We start from the raw sequence: 19,983 nt of genomic DNA on the forward strand, positions 1-19,983 counted from the left end.
TTTTTAGTAGAGACGGGGTTTCACAGCGTTAGCCAGGATGGTCTCGATCTCCTGACCTCATGATCCGCCCGTCTTGGCCTCCCAAAGTGCTGGGATTCCAGGCTTGAGCCACCGCGCCCGGCCAATGCTGTAATTTTTCTAATAAATCAACAAGATCATTAACAGTTCAAGAGAAAGCCAGGTAAAGCTATGAACAGAGTTCACAAAGAAATACAAGCAACCAAAACATGCATTAAAATAAAGTAAATCTCAAGAACAACTTTAAACAACATAAATTAAACAATATTGAGGTAAGCTTTTTCATCTAGATGGTCTAAAGTAATGCATTAAAATTGGCATATTCTGTTTATAAACTTATTTTAAAATTTTTAGCAAAATTAAAATACCTTTGATTAGGCAGCTCTAATTCCAGAAATTTAAACAACGAAATTACCCAAACACCTAATGTTTAGTGCAGCTTTTTAATAACTTGGAAGTGATTTTAATCTCGCTAAAGGGATTCTAATTAGATATATTATGGTCAGTTTAAACAATGAAATAATACCCCAGCCATTAAGAAGAATGCATCACTGTATTTGAAAGTGATATGGGACAGGGGAGTTTGGGAGGGATAAACGTGTTATTTCTCATTTCATCAAATGAGAATTTTTACAACTTAATTAATATTTAAATTTTAAAAATCCAATTAAATATTAAAATGATCAATTGATATTACTTCAACATTATAATTCTGATATAAATATTATTGGAGTGTGGTAGAATTGAAAGAATACATACACATTTGATTTGGTTTGCTAATTTCCATTTAGAAGTTTGAATCTGTATTCACAAGTCAGGCTGTCCCTTGGAGTTCCTTGTGTACTCTTGTTGGGAGCTGGTAATACATTTGTAAGATGGAGCACTACAAAAGCACCATTTTTCTCTTCTGACTACTGAAGAATATTTTTTTTTTCCCCTCAGTTAAGGAAAATGGTAGAAAACAGTTTTGGGGAGACTTTGTGGGATTTTTTTTTTTTTAGATATAAGCCTGGCAGATCACAGATAAGAAAAAAGATATTGAGACCATTACGATCTTCTATGTGGCTTAACATTAAGTCCCTCCTCCTGGTATAAATGTGAGGGCCTCCCAAAGCACTCAGTTTGTCTAAGTGCTTCTTGTTTATTGGGAAGAAGGGATCAATAGTCTTTAAACATCTGTCTCCAAGATTCAGAATTCAAACATTTTTGGAATAAATTTGGGTGGGTGAAACCAAGATACAGAGGTAGGGAAGTGATTGGAGAAACTGAAGTAAAATTATCATGATGTTAGGGATGAGGAAACCAGGGGGTTGGTTTCAGCTGGGAAATTGAGAGAAGAAAGGAAGAGTGTTTTCCATCACGTCCTGTTGGAAGTGGTTTGGACCTAGGAGAACTACTTTATCTGAGAATTAAAACATCAAGGTCGTCACAGCTGTGATCATACTTGGGGACAAGTCAAATTGACCTGATGCCCTTTTGTGAGCAGATTTAACCTAAAGAAATTCACTGGTATCTGGGCCTTGTCTCAGTGACAGACCAACTCTTATTCTGGAGGGATCCCAGAAATTGTCCCCAATTTTCACAGCTTTAACCACCATATAGGTGGGGTAATGGAAAGTGCTTACTCTCTAGAAACTGGCAAGATTGCACACTCTTTTTGTTGTTGTTGCTGTTGTTGTTGTTGTTGTTGTTGTTGTTGAGATGGAGTCTCGCTCTGTCGCCCAAGCTGGAGTGCAATGGCGTGATCTCGGCTCACTGCAAGCTCCACCTCCTGGGTTCAACAGATTCTCCTGCCTCTGCCTCCTGATTACAGGCACCTGCCACCATGCCCAGCTAATTTTTGTATTTTTAGTAGAGATGGAGTTTCACCATGTTGGTCAGGCTGGTCTTGAACTCCTGAACTCATGATTTGCCCACCTCAGCCACCCAAAGTGTTGGGATTACAGGCATCAGCCACCGCGCCTGGCCTTTTGCACTCTTTTAACTGGGAAACTGGTCAGCCCATCCTGGCTACTTGAAGGGCTCATACTGAAAGACAAGATGCCACCTGTTACATGTGCTAGTTACTGAAACAGGAACTTTTCTTGAGTTACGACGTTTATCACAGACACTGTTGATCAGTGATAACAAAGACATGAGATTTTTGATATATCAGCAGTAAGTTGTTAATATAAAAGAGTAGAAAAATATGCTAAAACTATGAAGTGTAGGGGTGAAACAACCATATCATTAGATAAGCATTAGAAGAAGTGTAACAAGATTTTATCATTTGAAGTTATTTAACTTTGCAAAAGTATAAATAAAACATAAATCTTTCTAATAAAGAATGAACACTTGGAAATTTTTAAATCCCCCAACTAGAATTTGGTTTGCAGTAAGTTAGCTTTCATTTATATCCTTCAAATATTCATCCCTCAATTTTATGTCAGCAATTTGTCAATGGTCCAAAACTTAGTGATTTCCTGTAATAGTTCTTCAGGTTTTTGTTTTTTTCTTTGAAGAGAAGGTAAACGGAATTCTTTTATTTAAAAAATTTTCCTCATAAATACCAAACAGGAAATACTATTAACAATCCCATTTTTTTCTGCACAATCATTTGACCTCAAAATGACATTTTTATTCTTTCAATAAAAAATATTGGGCAAAATGGATTTTAAAAATAATAAATACTAATAGTGTCAAATATTTTAATAGCAGTTTAGCAAGTAAATGCATGTATCTATTTAGTACAGTTGGTGTCCATTTGTAATTGGTTCCAAGACCCAGGTGGGATGCTCAAGTTTGTGAAATGAAATGGCATAGTTTTCTCATCGAACTTTTAAATAATTTCTATGTTACTTACAATACTTAGTACAACATAAATGCTATGTAAATAGTTGTCATACTATATTTTATCGTTTCAGTGTTATTTATTATTATTGCATTGTTACGTTTTTTGTTTTTTTGTTTTTTTTTAATATTTAGATCCTTGGTTGGTTGGAATCAGTTGCGCAGGAACCTGTGGATATAGCGGGTGGGCTGTGTCTTCCTTTCTAATTCCTAGCGTTCATTTTCTTGGTAGAAAGAATACTTGTCCACTCTGTTCTGTGTTCTTTTTGAGTGCTTTGCTCATATGTTTCTCGGGTGAGGGATTGATCTAGAGAATCTAATTTTCCATTACACTAAGGGCTGGCTATGGTTGGAGGAACATGAGAAAACATAGAAGGGAAACTGAAGTTAATATTGAAATGACAGATGAGATTTATAAAGGAGAAGGGAAGTGCTAACATTCAGAAAGCAAATACTAGTGTTTCATTAGTTTGAAAGCATTGGCGTTTATAAAATCTTTGATCAAATTAGTTTACATAGAAAACTATGTAAACCTTTTTTTTTTTTTTTTTTTTTTTGAGACGGAGTCTTGCTCTGTCACCCAGGCTGGAGCACAGTGGCGCCATCTCTGCTCACTGCAAGCTCTGCCTCCTAGGTTCACGTCATTCTCCTGCCTCAGCCTCCTGAGTAGCTGGGACTACTGGGACTACAGGCGCCCGCCAACAGGCCCGGCTGATTTTTTTGTATTTTTAGTAGAGACGGGGTTTCACCGAGTTAGCCAGGATGGTCTTGATCTCCTGACCTCATGATCTGCCCACCTCGGCCTCCCAAAGTGCTGGGATTACAGGCGTGAGCCACTGCACCCGGCCGAAAGTAACCTCTTTGACACAGATTTTGTCAGATACGTCACTATGTAGAGCAATATTCCTGATTAACAACCTTTCAATCAATTCATCCAGTTTGAATTTTAGTTGGTCAAGAATCATTTCATTGTTTGCTGCTTTTTATAACGAAAGTTCTCTTTCCAAATAATCTGAAATTGACTCACAATGATGCGTTTTGCTAATTATTGCTGGTTTTGTTCCTTCTTAGATATTTGCATTTTACAGAAATCAAAACTTTCACACTAACGGTAAATTTTTGGTGCTTTAGTTATTTTTTTGACTAGTGTTTGGAAAAATAAGCTGTTTCTATGAAATAGCTAATTCTATGAAAGCATTAACAGTATTTTTATTTTCACTGAAATGAAGTAAAAAATTTAAGGAAATTTTAACACTATTTTATATATAATAAATTAATATTAATAGGAAATATGCTACTAATTTAAATTTATCTCCCCTTGGTCAATGGGATCTTTCAGAACATTTCTCCCCTAGAGCTTACAAATATGTGTGTTTCTGATAGTGTGTGTAGTAAAAGTCCATTTTATCTGATATTTATATATGGGACATTTCAGATTTGTTGTCTCTCAATTCCAATTTCAATCCCAGACACAGATAGCTTGAATGCTTGAGATGAAAACACACGCACTACGTTGGAGACACACACAGCTTGAGATGAAAACACATGCACTACGTTGGAGACACACACACACACAAACACATATGTGCACACACAAGTTGGATAGCCTTTATTTGACCTTCTCAGCAGAGGTGGGGTATTTCTCAACCCTGTACTGTGATATTTTCCTATGAAAACTTCTTTCCACGCCATGTGCCATCAGGTCTGTTACACATTTTCTAGTTTCCTTCTTTTAAACAGAGCAAAGAATGTAAGTCTAAGACTAATGTTTACGCTTCTAAATCTACTTGCCAATCAATCAAGCAATTCCTAAGCACCAGTTACTACTGAAGCTGCTGGGTGGGCCTGCCACACAACCACAGCAACATGACAGTGAGCCCACGTGGAGTTAGACAGTTTCTTGCTCATGGCACAATAGACAGCATGAGCCTTATGCTTGCATCACTTCCTCTTGTCCTCCCAGTCCCAAAGAAGGTGATGTGGAGCAGGCCCAGGTGAATGCTGCTCACACAGTGGGACGTGGTTATGCCTGAAGAACGCTGAGCTTAGGAAGCTCTCCAACCTTCTGAGGGGACCACAAGCACATTTGCCTATCTTTCTCTCTGGAGAGACATTATCTTTATAATTCTAATCAGACACAAATTTTTAGGTCAGAAAACAAATTTGCCTTTGGACAGTGATGTTACTTTTACCACCCTGGAACATGTCAGGAGATGGGAGGAGGACTCTACTTTTAGAAATTTGGAATCTAAGCAAATCTGCTTCCTGTCCAGAAACGTCTTTGCAAACACCTTGGACAAGTTTCCTTGAACAAGTTGCCAGTGCCTTTTGCTCAGATGTGCAGAAATGGCAGCTCCATGAATCATCTCCCAGCACTATCTTTTTCTCACCTTTGGTTCCTTTGCTGAAACTTGACTCCTATTTTGTATTTTGCATTTTTTTCTTTCTCTTGATGTATTACAAAAACAAAATGTTATTATTTTCCTAATTATCCTTCAAGACAGCAATTCCCCATGTGCTTTACTAGATATAAACAAGTGCATATGCTTGTCTTTGAGGTAATGGAAATTTGCAATTGAAGAGGAATTAATTTTTTTTTTATTTCCTGATACAGACACTTAACTCTGATTCCTTTTTCAGATTGCATCAGTGTTAGTGGGACATTTGACCTCACAAATCTCTTTCTATTACAGAAAGAGATAAATTTGGATGTATGATCACTGCTTTGGGAAATGCTAATATGATGTAAATTCATATTAGCAAGAGACACAGGTATCAATGTACCCCTGATAGAGGAATAAGGGGAAAAATACATTGTTCATTTCAAATTAACAAATACTAAATTTCAAAAGTGTAATCTATGAAAGATATGATTACTAGGCACAGGGTCATATTTTCCTACCTCTGTAGCACCTGAAATCCATCTCAGATTAAATCAGGCTACCCTCGATTTTTGCTTTTTTTGATTAATTATTTTTTCTTATTACCAGAAGTCTTGAGGGGAGGTGGTGGCCAAGCTCCATGTCTTGCAGCCAAGCAACACTGTGGGATGGAAGGTGGAAAAGGTGGAATGTCATGTGTCTGGTTTACAGCACTCACATATCAGTTGGCAGAGTTAACGGAAGTGCTATTGATTGACAAGCACCCAGAAACATCAGGCAGAAAACCTGCTCACACTCATGCTTTAGCCTTGGAGATTCCTGAGAATTTTCACAAATGCTTAACCTCATTTGCTGAGAGAGGCCAATATGGAAACTTAAAATTAATTAATTCATTAATTAGTTAATGTAGAGGAACACGAAGTCAAGAATGTGTTCCTTGTTTATCTTTGTTTTAAATTTGGCTGGGCAGTTGAGCAAATGGTCTTAATTCTTCTAAATATTGGAAACCTGTTTTCTGGGCACAAAGCTAGATTTTTGGTTTCATTGAGGAATAAATATATTTGTTGTTCCACTCAACAAGCAGAGATCAATACATTATTCTAGGTCTATCAATCGGGAGGAGGGGCCATACATGATAACTTACCTAGTGCTTTTTGTCTAGCAGCAATGGAGTTGGGATGTACATCTGCCAAAGGACTATTTTAGTAGGACTTTGGGACAGTTGGATAATAAACTGGTCAATGCGATGAAGACCCCAGTCCCTCTGAACTCTTGGAGCTTATGAAAGTCTAGATGTCAAGCCAGAGAAATTGTGAAGACCATTCCTCCTAAGCAACAATCTCTAAAAAGATCAAGATGTATGTTTGTATCTATTGATTTTGGGGAAGCTACTATTTTCTATAATCCCTCAACTGGGGGTTTTATGCTCACCCTTTTCAACGTTCACTGATAGTGAGATTGAATAAGTCATCAATGAGAAGAGTGGTTTGAAAATATGTAATGTAGTATGTAAATATTATGTAGAATTAAGAAGGCAGCATAATCCTTAATAAGGTCTAGATATTCAACTTATATCTAATTAGTACTTCCACCTTTTGAAATATACAATTACACTGTTGTGCATTCCTAAAAGAATGCACAGTTAGACTTTACAAAAAATACTATGGTTCCCAAAATGTAATGTCATAAACCTATGTTTATAAAAAAATTGCATTATGTACCTGGGATATAATATTTATCACAATCATTCAGCTTATAATACTATGAGAGTGTTGATGTGAGGATTTCACCTTGGTTAACTGAGGGAAATAATATTTTGTTGAAGATCATCAACATGTGGTCAACTTGAAATAAGAGCTTCTCAGTGTTATGAAAATTGTGACCTTGTAATGGGTAACACAGTCAGACTAAAATAAGCCTTATTAAATCAGATTTCTCTAAGGGTACTTCTGCTTCATTTTGCCAATTCTGGACTCTGCAATCTTAATTTCAATGGTTAGGGAGGATCTACTCCCTCTAACGCAATACATGCAAATCGTAAGTTAGAATTGCTTGCATATAATGTAATAGAGAAGCTGCATTCAGCTTACTCAGTTAGCAGAAATGTATATGCAACAGGTATGATACACACTAACAGACTGGAGTGCAAATATGAACATATCTCTCATTTCAAAATTAAAACTGGTAGGGGGCCCGTTTTTCAGAATAGGAGGAAGTCCAGCGTCTTTCTAAAGAAATCCCTCACTGACTGTAAGATACCTCAGAGACTTACTCAATACCAACTACCCATTCCAGATGCCCAATTTTATTTAAAGACAAACTGTAGAATTCACTCAGTGCACAAGTGAAATCAGGTTTTTGCCTGTATTTGTTCTTGTTGCTGCCATAACATGTATCTGTTGCAAGCTGCTTCATGAAATCCAGTGTGTGGCTAACACATACAGGTTGGCACAGTCTCTGCCTGAAACATGGAGAGGCTCATACTTGGATTTCTCAGGTGAGGCTCCTTGATTAATGCTCATATGTTCAGACATTTTCCCCAAAGCATGGTTTCTAATCCAGGATGGCTGGTCCAGCCTGGGCTTCCAGCCACAGCTGGTCGTTTTCCCAGAACCAGCTCTGGCGTGCTGCTTGAGTCACCAGCTCTGACCTTCCCTCCCTTCTGTTAAAGTTCCCTTTAGGGGGCCTTGATGTCCTTTTCTGCAACTGTGGTTGGGGAAACCTCAGTCTCACAGAGGATGTTCTCCTTTTCTTTTTGACTGTATGCTATTAAATCCTGGTCTTTGTTCAGGAACAAAAACAAAAACCTCAGCTCTTTACAAAAACTGAGTTTTCCATTTATAAGTGTAATTTTGAAAGCATAGATGACAAATGATCACTCTTGAACCTTTTTATCTACTGGATTCCATGGAGAAGATTTTGGGAGACTGGTGAGTTAGAGAGGTACAAGATTATGAGGGCAATTTCCCAGCCAGTAAGAAAAGCCACAATCACTGTAATCATTAGTTATATAATTACCTCCAAGAGTAGCAAAGAAAAGATTCTGCTTTCAAATGACAGAAGCCCTGAAAATCTCATCTAAGGAACTGGAAATAACTTGTCTGTATTTTTTTCCTCTGTGCTCTAAATTCATTTTTAGTAACAGTGGAAGCAATTTGAAATGAAATACAACACTTAAAGCAAATGAAACGGAAATGAATGCCAGCAGTAAATGGCAAGAAGAAATCCAGTTCAGTGTGTTCCTCAGAAATCCTGTCTCTTGGGACTAAATACTGCAAATTTAACTCTTATCCTTGTTTTTCAAGTTTTACCATCTCGAAGCTATCCATTTCATATTAAATTAGTTCTGTTATATTATGTCAATTTGTATTCTTAAGAGCACAAGTTTGGCCTCAAATAGACCTGAGCTCAGATCCAATTCTTTAATTTATCTGTGCTGTTTTCTTTCTCCTTAGCTTTAAAGTGGAAAAAATGCTACTTACATTTCATTTATGAAGGTTAAAGATAAAGTGTCTGATATGGGACCTATCATATGTGGTAGGCACTTAATACATTGTAGCAATTATGATTATTATATCTGATACTAGTATTATTGTAATGATTTGTTTTCATCTTTGAGGTATCAGCTGTTTCTATTACATTTGTGGTTAATACTCCTAAACAGAGTTTTTAAGTTCAAGTGTCCAAAGTTGTTAGAAACAAAGATATTTGACAATAACAAAATCATGTCACATGACCTCATGATTTAACCACCTCCCAAAGTTGTCACCTCCTAATATCATCACCTTGGGGATGAGGTTTCAACATATGAATTTTAGAGGAACATAAACATTCAGACCACAGCAATAATGAAGTTAAGGAGTTTATTCATAGATAAATGTTAAGAAGTAGATACTGTTTGTTAGGAAAAGCATCCACAATTAGGGAGAAGTTAGATGTCTGGTGTCATCTTCGATTTTTGTGTTTCTTTCTGAACCCTGTTGCCTGGCTTCCTACAACATTTCTTGTTGACTTTTTCTTGTAGCTAAACTTAAACATTTTTTCCTTGAGTACCATTCTACAATCAATTGTGCCTTTATCCAATGGACTTTCATTGAATGTCCCCTATTGGAAATTTTAACAATAATTTAACAACCATTTATTTGCTACTTCATGTATAACCAATATTATTCAACATCCTAGGAACACATAGATAAATAAAACTTGATTTCTGCTCTCAAAAAAGTTGATCTATTTGGAAAAATATCAAGGAAGTAAACAACCTCAACATTATCACATGATTTGGTAATAACATAATTTCTTAGGGTGTCTGTGGTTGGGGGAGGAAACACCAGGAACTTTCTTGCAGGAAGTTGAAGTTTTTGTGCAGTCTTTATGAATGAAAAGTTTATAAGAAGGACAAGTATAGAACTAGAGTTTCTGGAATTGGGAACATCATAAATATAAGTACACATGCAGAATATCACCATGTAATATATGGAAAACTGAAATTGGCTTGTAAATTATAGGGTTGGGGGTAGTAAGTGATAAAGCCATAGAGATGCACAGATGCCCAATGTGGGAGGGTCCTGTGTAGAAGGCTAAAGTGCATGCATTTCATCTCAAAGATAATGAGAAGCTCCTGCAAGGGCGGTTTAAGTGAAGAATAATGTGTCATTTAGAGTTTATAAGTACCAAGTAGCAGTCATCTACAGTTCAAACCTATTCTGATTCATACTAATAAAACTGAGAGTTCAGAAATAATTTGGCAAACATAGAAAGAGGTATTCAAAGTCAAGATCCAATTCTCCACATGAATCCCGTTCCATTCACTCAAGCCCTGTATGCCTGAGAGAAATCCAGTGAAACTGCCCTTCACTAAGGATTTGAGAAATACAGTGTTGAGGAAATCATGAAGTCTTTTTATAATAGTGATTTACTCATTGTTTTCTCTAAGGTAGAAATGCTGGTGGCAAACGCTACAAATAAAATGGGTTGTTACCTTGGTGTCTACCAAAGAGAAAAGCCTAAGACAAAGGCTGTTATTAGGGAATGCAAACCAGGAAAGTAGGGGTAAGACAGAGAAGGAGGGAGAACAAATATCTGAGTGTTAATACCAGGCTGGCTGCTGTTTCGTATCAAGTAAAACTGATAGCTGGCTCTTATAGGAGTGTCCTGTCAACTACATCTGAGGACAGTACATCTTGGAGGATGAAAGAAGAATTTATTCATCAACTACCGTCTCCATTGTATTCTTTCTGTGTGTCCCTAATACTATCTACTTGGTTTTGCATCTTAAAATCCAGCAGGGAAGCCCTGGGAGGGAAATGAAGCACATGTGGGGTAATGGCATGAGGGAATGTACTATTGGATTATACTTACCTGAAGTCATTAGAACCCATACAGACTGAGCCACTTCTATTGTGGCCAGGTGTGGGTGGTGGTGATCAACAGTCCTGAGGTTGAGACAAATCTGAAGACTCTCATAGGGACACCCTATGGTCAATGGGGATCAAACAGTCACAGTGCACAGAGACTGGACTGGAGCACATTCATCTTCAATAGCTAAGTGGATGTGATGTTTAAAACAGAGGGTAGGACTGGCATTATCATTACATCTCTGTGGTTTGTAGAATCTGCTGAGTTCTTTTACACGGTTAGTCGGTAGTCAGGTATCTAGGATTGTTTCTGATAGTCATTATGTTCCTCTACAGTTGTTTAAATATAGGAATTCCAACTCTCACGCATAGAGATCTGACTTGAGTAAACATAATCAAGATTATATGCACCTTTTCCCAGTATCAGATAAAGTCTCAGGGTGGTCATAGACATAGACACTTTGAAGGAAGAAAAACCACTTGGGTTTTCTGAAAAGGGGCTTCATGGTGGCTGGGTAGAGGCATTCAGTACTTCCCTCCTTCACAAAAAACAAAATTGCGAGGAGGTCATTATCCTTCAAATAGAACATCTAAGAGAGAATGCTGGAATTAAGCAGAGAAGTTACAGGAAACACCTAAGGCAAGAAAGGAGAGGAAAGTGAGGCAATCTGCCCATCGGGGTTCAGCCAGGAGTCTGGAGAGGCTTCCCATCTAGGGAAAGAGTAAGTGAGTGATTCTCCAGTGGTTCATATTTCCACCACAGACTCTTGGAAACCTTGCCACAAAAGAAACTGCCAACCCAGGGGGGCCCTGAGACTAAGACAGGTGGCTTCCTGTGGAACGCATCATGGATTGCTCCAAAGAGGGAACTCACACCAGGTTCCATACCTGCCTCCTGAGTCCTGAGAAGCTGAGATCTCAGCTTCTGCCAAACTGCATCTTACCCTGGGGCCCAAGAGCCTTTCATCTCCACATCCTTGGAGCCCAATACTGCCACAGAAAGCAATCCCACTCTCCCTAGCAGCAAGGCTGCAGCATAGCCGCTGCCACCCAACCTGAACAATCAACCAGGAGCTTAGGGATCACTCCACCCCTGCCTACCACAGCCAGTGCCCACTTGTTCCACTGGAGAAACTGAGGACTGGTCTGCTGACCTGGTTTCCACCATCCCCCACCCAGCATCAGACTCCTAGGGGTTACCCTACTCATTCACTACAATTGGCACCTTAGCACTCGCCATGAGGGCCTGATGATGGGCCCAGCCAACCTGTTCCTACCAGAACAGCTAGCACCCACCCTCATGCACCACATCCAGGCCTAGGAACTGATATGCACAGCTCATTGCAGCCACTGCTAACAGTTAGATAGAAGGAATACATTCTAATGTTCAATAGCATAGTAGGGTGATGATAGTTAACAACATTGTATTGCATATTTCAAAATAGCTAGTAAGAGAGAACTTGAAATGTACCCAACACATAAATTGATACTAGAAGTAATGGATACCCTAAATACCCTGACTCCATCACTACACATTCTATGCATGTAACAAAATATCACATGTACCATGAATATGCACATAATATCAAAAACAAAGACAAAACATAAATTTATTTAGTGAAGGACCATGTTATAACAAGACAAGAACATCAAAGGGACTTTCCATTTAGTCTTCCCCATATGATTCACAGTCATGTGCATAGATGTTGGGTAGTGGTGAATGAAAAACACCTAAGATTTTCAGGAGTGGTTGGTGTTGGTTCTGAGGTAACATTAATTTCATAGGACTCAGAATTTCAATACATCCATGTAATTTTGACTTCAGTCCAAATTACGGAAAGTCAACAGAGACCTTGAGCGTATTTATGGTCATCATCCCAGGTACATAATGGTGGGGATAGATGTCCTTCACACCAAGGAGAATCTCCACAATAGTCAATGTTTCAATCACTCTCTTGTGAATTCTTTTTTTTTTTTTTTTTTCTTTTTCTTTTTGAGATGGAGCCTCTCTCTGTTGTCCGGGCTTGAAAGCAATGGTGTGATCTTGGCTCACTGCCATCTCCACCTCCCAGGTTCAAGCAATTCTTCTGCCTCAGCCTCATGAGTAGCTGGGACTACAGGTGTGTGCCACCATGCCTGGCTAATTTTTTTGTGTTTTTGGTAGAGATGGGGTTTCACCGTGTTGGCCAGGCTGGTCTTGAACTCCTGACCTCAGGTGATCCACCTGCCTCAGCCTCCTAAAGTGCTGGGATTACAGGCGTGAGCCACTACCCGGCCTCTTGTGAGTTCTCTAACTCTTCTCTCATCTCTTATACTCACGATCTAAAAACCCATGCTGCGTACACCCCTACCACCTGCATGGATAAACTCAGCTACCTGCCTTCTCTAGGTCTGTAACCACAAAACAGCTCACCTATTAGGCAAACACACATACCCCCCAATGTCAATGTACATAGTCTGCAATCCTGTATTGCTTCAGACAGTTTGCTGTCTTCACAGCAATGGCTTCAAATCTTTTCTGTTCTTCTCAAAGCTCTAATGGCCCATTTCAAGCTCCTATTCTGGGAAGAGAGCCTTGCCTCGTTGAATGAGTAAATAACAGTCATTAGGTGGGAATTCTGTCAATTTCCCCCAAAAATATACAGATTGAAGTGTGTCTATAGTCACAGTCCTCTTTTTACTTTATGTCACAATGCAGGAAGTGTCCCTTCAGGTTTCAAAAGGTAATTTTTCCATGTATGCTCTGAATTCTCATTTCCAGAAATCTTACAATTCTTTTCTCTTTTTTATGTTCCCCACTTTTTCCCTCTCAGGTCCTGCTTTAATATCCCCTCTAACCAGAAATGCTTTCCTAGATTCAATATTATCCTCAGGCTACAGCCCTTCTCTCATTCTGTTCACAGTTACAAGTATCTAAAGGGGCCTTTAAAAAGGCAAGAGGTGCAAATATTGGAAGGAAGGAAGAAAGATATAACCTTGGCTTTCTAATCAAAATGTATATAGAGTATGAGCAGCCTCATTGAAAACATGTCAAGGGGAGTGTCCTCAGCAGAGACCCTAATTCAGTTAGGTCAAAACATAGGGTGATCATTCAGGAAAGAAACTCAGAATTTGTTGGGGCTTTATTATCTTGCCAGAGAAATTTTAGTGAGCACAGTGGTGGGGTATAGTGGGAGAAGAAAGTGAACAAGGGAAAAGAGAGAAGAGATGAATTCATCGTAGGTTAAGAACACACAGTGAGCTGTGGAGATGACATTGGTAGAGCAGTGTTTCCCAAACTTTCCTATGCATAAAATTCAACGGCACCCAGGTGAAAACACACTTCTCCGGTTTTCATCCCAGGTATGATCCCCAGAACAAGAAATTTGAACTTCTAGCAAGCACCGTGGGTGACTTTTTTGATGAGGCAAATATGAGAGGGGTCCATTCTTAGAGGGTCCTTAGAGGGTGTGTGTGTGTTTGTGTGTGTGTGTGTGTATTTATATGCATAGATGCTAGTACTTCGCTGTTAAACAAGATGATGGACATGGAGAATTTGGGTTCTAACAGTTTCTTGGAGCTCCATGGATCTTTGGACCACACAGAATTACCTGTGGCTTGAATAGTTAATTGTCTGATAAGTGCGTCCCTTAGGTGTTCCTTTCGGTGTTTAAAGCTGGCGTCTATGGTTGTTGTATCAGCAATCAGCACAACGAGGCAAGTGAGTATGAGATCCCAGCTATATTATGACCATGGCTATGTGGCTTAGAGGATTGAAGCCTCAAAGACTTGAGGCAGTTTCAGTTCAGCAGTGGTGTTCTTAGGGAGTACCTGGCTGACATTCTTGACTGGCTTCAGCACATGGCTTTTTATTATGTTCAGCCAAAACCGTGTTATAAGGGTGAACCAGGGCAGAGGTGTCAGGGGGCAAGATGAGAGGCAGAGTCAAGAAATTTCTAAGCTATAACTGTGAGAGGATTTTTTGATTGATTATAAGGGAGAGACAGAAAGATAAAGGAGATTTCTGCCTTGGAGACTAGATACTGGAGATGCTGTGGAGGGACAGAAAATGCAGGATAAAGAGCCTGTTTTCTAGGGTAGAAAAGCTCAGTTTTGCATCCCTGGAGTTGAAGGTGCCTATGCTACATTCACCTGGGAATGTTCAATGCTGCATATTCATGAAACTCAATAGAGAGAAATGGGTGAAAGGACCAGGATCCATAATGTGATGGTTAATTTTGTGTGCCAAGTTGGTTGGGCCACAGTGCCCAGATATTTGGTTAAACATCATTATTGATGTTTCTGGGAAGGTATCTTTTGAATGAGATTTACCAGTGGTCCCCAAACATCTTGGCACCAGGAACCAATTTTGTGGAAGACAATTTTTCCATGGCTGGGGTGGGTGGTAGTTTTGAGGTCAGGCTTAAGATTCTCATAATGGGCCACAACCTAGATTCCACATATGTGCAATTCACAATAGGGTTCGTGCTCCATGGAGAATGTAATGCTGTAGCTGATCTGAAAGGCGGTGGAGCTCAGGCGGTAATGCTCACTTGTCCACAGGTCACCTCCTGCTGTGCAGCCCGGTTCCTAACAGGCCACAGTCCAGTATGGATTCATGGACCAGGGTTGGGGACCACTGAGATGATTGTTTAGATCAGTGGACCTTAAGCTGATTACCGTCTTTAATGTGAGTGGTCTCATCTGCTCCATTGAGGGTCTTAATGGAACAAAGACTGATATCACCTGGTCAAGAAGGAATTCTGCCACTGTCTGCCTTCAGGCTTAGACTGTGACTCTTCTTTTTTTAATTTTATTTTTATTATATTTATTTTTTTGATATTTATTTATTTATTATTATACTTTAAGTTCTAGGGTACATGTGCACAACGTCCAGGTTTGTTACATACGTATACATGTGCCATGTTGGTGTGCTGCACCCATTAACTTGTCATTTACATTAGGTATATCTCCTCATGCCATCCCTCCCCCTCCCCACACCCCACGACAGTCCCCCGTTGTGTCATGTTCCCCTTCCTGTGTCCAAGTGATCTCATTGTTCAATTCCCACCTATGAGTGAGAACATGCGGTGTTTGGTTTTCTGTTCTTGTGATAGTTTGCTGAGAGTGATAGTTTCCAGCTGACTGTGACTCTTCTTGCATCTCCAGATTACTGGCATACCCTGCAGATTTTGAACCTGTACTTCCACAGATACATAAGCTGATTACTTAAAATAATCTCTGTCTCTCTCATTCTCTCAGTGTATTTATACATATAGGACCATAATGCATATGGTATATACCATCAGAGAGAGGGATGGGGAGAGGACAAAGAGAGAGATAGGAGGGAGGAAGGGAGAGAGAGGAGAGAGAGAGAGAGAGAGAGATTTAAATATACATACACAGAGTCATGAGTGGCTTAACACTGGGGATATATTCTGAGAAGTGGTTTTGATATGGTGTGTCTGTATCCCCACCCAAATCTCATCTTAAATTCCCATGGGTTGTGGGAGGGATCCAGTGGGAGGTAATTGAATCATGGGGCAAGTCTTTCCCATTCTGTTCTCATGATAGTAAGTCTTACAAGATCTGATGGTTTTATAAAGAAGAGTTCCTCTGCATAAGCTGTCTCTTTTTGCCTGCCACCATCCATGTAAGAAGTGACTTGCTCCTCCTTGCCTTCTGCCATGACTGTGAAGCCTCCCCAGCTGTGTCTCAGGTATGCAGCAGTGTGAAAATGGGCTAATGCAGTGTTCATTGTGTGAACATCAAAGAGTGTACTTACATAAACCTAGAGGGTATGCCTACTACACGCCCAGGCTACATGATGTATCTGTGTGTGTATATATATCTCCTTTTGATATATATATCTCCTATTGATATACATACATATGTGTATATATACATATCTCATATATATATATATCTCCTGTACACATGGTACTGTACTGAATACTATAGAAAATTTAACTCAATGGTAAGTATTTGTGTATCTAAACATATCTAAACAGAAAAGGTAATGCATTGTGCTACAACACTGTGATGGCTACAGATTTATATAGTCACTAGGCAATAGGAATTTTTTTTATTTTTGAGACAGAGTTTCACTCTTGTTGCCCGGGCTGGAGTGCAGTGGTGCGATCTCAGCTCACCGCAACCTCCACCTCCCAGATTCAAATGATTCTCCTGCCTCAGCCCCCCAAGTAGCTGGGATTACAAGCATGTGCCACCACGCCTGGCTAATTTTATATTTTTAGTAGAGATGGAGTTTCTCCATGTTGGTCAGGCTGGTCTCAAACTCCCAACCTCAGGTGAAATGCCCGCCTCGACCTCTGAAAGTGCTGGGATTACAGGCCTGAGCCACTGCTCCCGGCCAGCAATAGACTTTTTTTAGTTCCATCATAATCTTACGGGGTTGCTGTTTTATATTCCATTGGTGCCCAAAATGTCATTATGTGGCACATACTATATTCTGCCCCCCACCCTCCCACACACATCTCATTGGTCCTGTTTGTAGGAAGAACCCAATCTTCTCTGAAGATTGGAAGTCATCTAACAATAATGCATGCTTTCCTTTTTCTGTATTGTACTTGGTAGCCTAAATTCAGGAATAGACCCAGCACTGTACTGTTCATCTATGGTTCTAATGTAAGGTAACATTAGCAAGTTAGATAATGTTTCTTGTGGATAGAGATTAAGGTCAACATCAGTGGGGTCCAGGCTTGGTGGAGAAGGAAGTGATGACAGAAGGGAGCTGGTAGTCATGATAAAAAGGGAAGGTACATTTAAAAAAAGAAAGATCTCCCTATCACCTTAGACTCCAAACTATATTCTTAAGGCAGTCATTTTTCCTTCCATGGCTTGAAGAATTACCCCAAAAGCCACTACTGGTGCTTGCTAATTGACCCAGGGAATTACTCCAGGTGGCTGCAACTCTCACCATCTGCTTTGGACCCTCTCTCCAGTCTGGTGTCCCAGATTTCTCTGCCATTGGCACCATTACTTGGAAGCTTTCTCTCTGCTTGGCCTCAACAGATTGATTACCTATTTGGACAGTCTGATGTTCTTTGGACAATCACTGCAACATGTGCAGCTTCTCAAATTACCCCCTATGGCAACTGCGGCCAGCAGTAAGTGGTGACCCACCATCCAACACAGCTCCCAGGACACTAAGTGCCTGCTTCATGGGAACATTGAAAGGCTTCATTGCCATGTTCTTACGCTGAGCAAATTTTGTGTTCAAATTTCTCTTGAAAACGGTGACACAGTTAGTATACTGGTGATAGTTTGCAGTACCCACAACCACATGGGGTGAAGTACGAATGCTAAAGGGTTATAAGCATTTAGAATTTTATAATACTTGATAATCAACACAGTTATTTGGTGATAGGAAAATGTAGCTCCCTTCAGAAGATAACTTGCTGGGATTTAATCTCACGTTTTACAGAGAATTAGGCTATCATCCTGAGCTCTCTTGTTTGTTGAATCATCATTGTGCCTTCGGGAATTTAGGAGCATGACTGGTCAGGATGGTCATTATTTTGGGCCCCACTGGGTTTGCAGTAAACTTGAAACTATGAAACCATTCAGCCTTGACCTTTGGACTTTCTTAGCAGGGCCAGCTGTAGACCTAGTTCTGCCTACTTTTCAGGGAAAAGTCATTGTTTTCTATGACCAGGTCATCCATCCAGTAGAGAAACTGCATGAGTGTTTTACATTGCTCTATAATGAATACTTGGATGCCATTTTTCATTTATCATAGCTGCTTGACTCGGCATTATTTTATGATGAAAAGAATGTGGCACTTAGAGTCAGAAAAATCTGGAATTTGTTTCTTACTTTATCAAGCTGTCACCTTAAGAAATTACATCATTTTCAGGTCTTTAGTTTCTGCATCTGTAAATTTGGTCTGTTGTTCCATTCTCAAAGTAGATGTAATCGTTAACACTAAACTGTAACCTAAGTTATAAATTGACTTCAATTTTACAATAATATTACACATACATAAAATTTACACAGTGATTCTTGTTCTTTAGCTTTTTTTATTATTATAAGTGATATCATGTAAAGACCACATCTTTCATTTTATATGGCACTGGAGTGTCATATAAATTGTTAAAACTTGTGGTCCATTAAATGTAAAGCTGGCTGATGATAATTGATTTTCTTCTTTTTTGGTAGTGCTTTCTTGTATCATTTTCTTTCTTTTTTTGATTGAAAAACATATTTTAAGTTGTTATGCTTGTGCTTCATTATTACATATCCAATGTCAATCGATATAAAAAGCATTTATACTAGTAGTTGCACAAACACATATGTGGTCAACATTTGCACCAAATTCGAAACATTTTTTACCATCTTTTAAATGTATCTTCCCTTAGGTATATGATAATTAACATAGATTTATTTTAGTTCTTATATTATTACCAGTCCTTGTCCTTCTCCCTCTACTCTTTGTCCTTCAGAAAAATCTCCCCTAATAAATCTTTTGCATGTCTATTTTGTGTAATTTATGATATGTTTCTATATATCACAAGTATTACTATCATATATGTTACTATATTTTTCCTTGATACTTTTTTGTGGAGTTTATTTTGAGGTTTATTTATGTATTTTTTATTTCGGTAGGTTTTTGAGGAACAGGTGGAGTTTGGTTACATGAATAAGTTCTTTAGTGGTGATTTCTGAGATTTCAGTGCACCCATCACTCAAGTAGTGTACACTGTACCCTATGTGTGGTCTTTTATGTCTCATCCCTCTCCTGCCCCTTCCCCTGAGTGCCCAAAGTTCATCATATCATTCTTATGCCTTTTGTATCCTCATAGCTTAGCTCCCACTTACAAGTGAGAACATACGATGTTTGATTTTTCCATTCCTGAGTTACTTCACTTAGAATGGTCTCCAATTCCATCCAGGCTGCTATCAATGCCATTATTTCATTCATTTTTATGGCTGAGTAGAATTCCATGGTATATATCCCACAATTTCTTTATCCACTTGCTGATTGATGAACCACTGGGCTGGTTCCATATTTTTGCAATTGTGAATTGTGCTGCTACAAGCATGTGGGTGCAAGCATCTTTTTTTATGTAACGACTGTTTTTTCCTCTGGGTAGACACCTGGTGGTGGGATTGCTGGATCAAATGGTAGCTGTAATTTTAGTTCTTTAAGGAAGCTCCGCACTGTTTTTCATAGTGGTTGTACCAGTTAACATTCCCACCAGCAGTGTAAAAGTGTTCCCTTTTCACAATATCCATGCCGTCTTTTTTTTTTTTTTTTTTTGAATATGGCTCTTCTTGCAGAAGATGACATCACATTGTGCTTTTGATATGCTTTTCCCTGATCATTAGTGATGTTGAGCATTTTTTAATATGTTTGTCATTTGTATATCTTCTTTTCAGAATTGTCTATTCACGTC

General features: G+C 39.0%; 1 long non-coding RNA gene across 1 annotated transcript; it reads left to right on the forward strand.

Moving 5' to 3' along the window:
- The first annotated feature begins 21 nt into the window (after positions 1–21).
- LOC117064398 lies at positions 22–8,543 on the forward strand. The gene is made up of 3 exons (XR_004429436.1): positions 22–181; positions 6,394–6,586; positions 8,368–8,543. It is a non-coding gene; the product is annotated as an uncharacterized LOC117064398 (long non-coding RNA).
- The last annotated feature ends 11,440 nt before the right edge of the window (positions 8,544–19,983 follow it).

The sequence above is a fragment of the Trachypithecus francoisi genome, unplaced genomic scaffold, assembly GCF_009764315.1.
Source record: "Trachypithecus francoisi isolate TF-2019V2 unplaced genomic scaffold, Tfra_2.0 Lachesis_group2, whole genome shotgun sequence".
In the NCBI taxonomy this organism is placed as follows: domain Eukaryota; kingdom Metazoa; phylum Chordata; class Mammalia; order Primates; family Cercopithecidae; genus Trachypithecus; species Trachypithecus francoisi.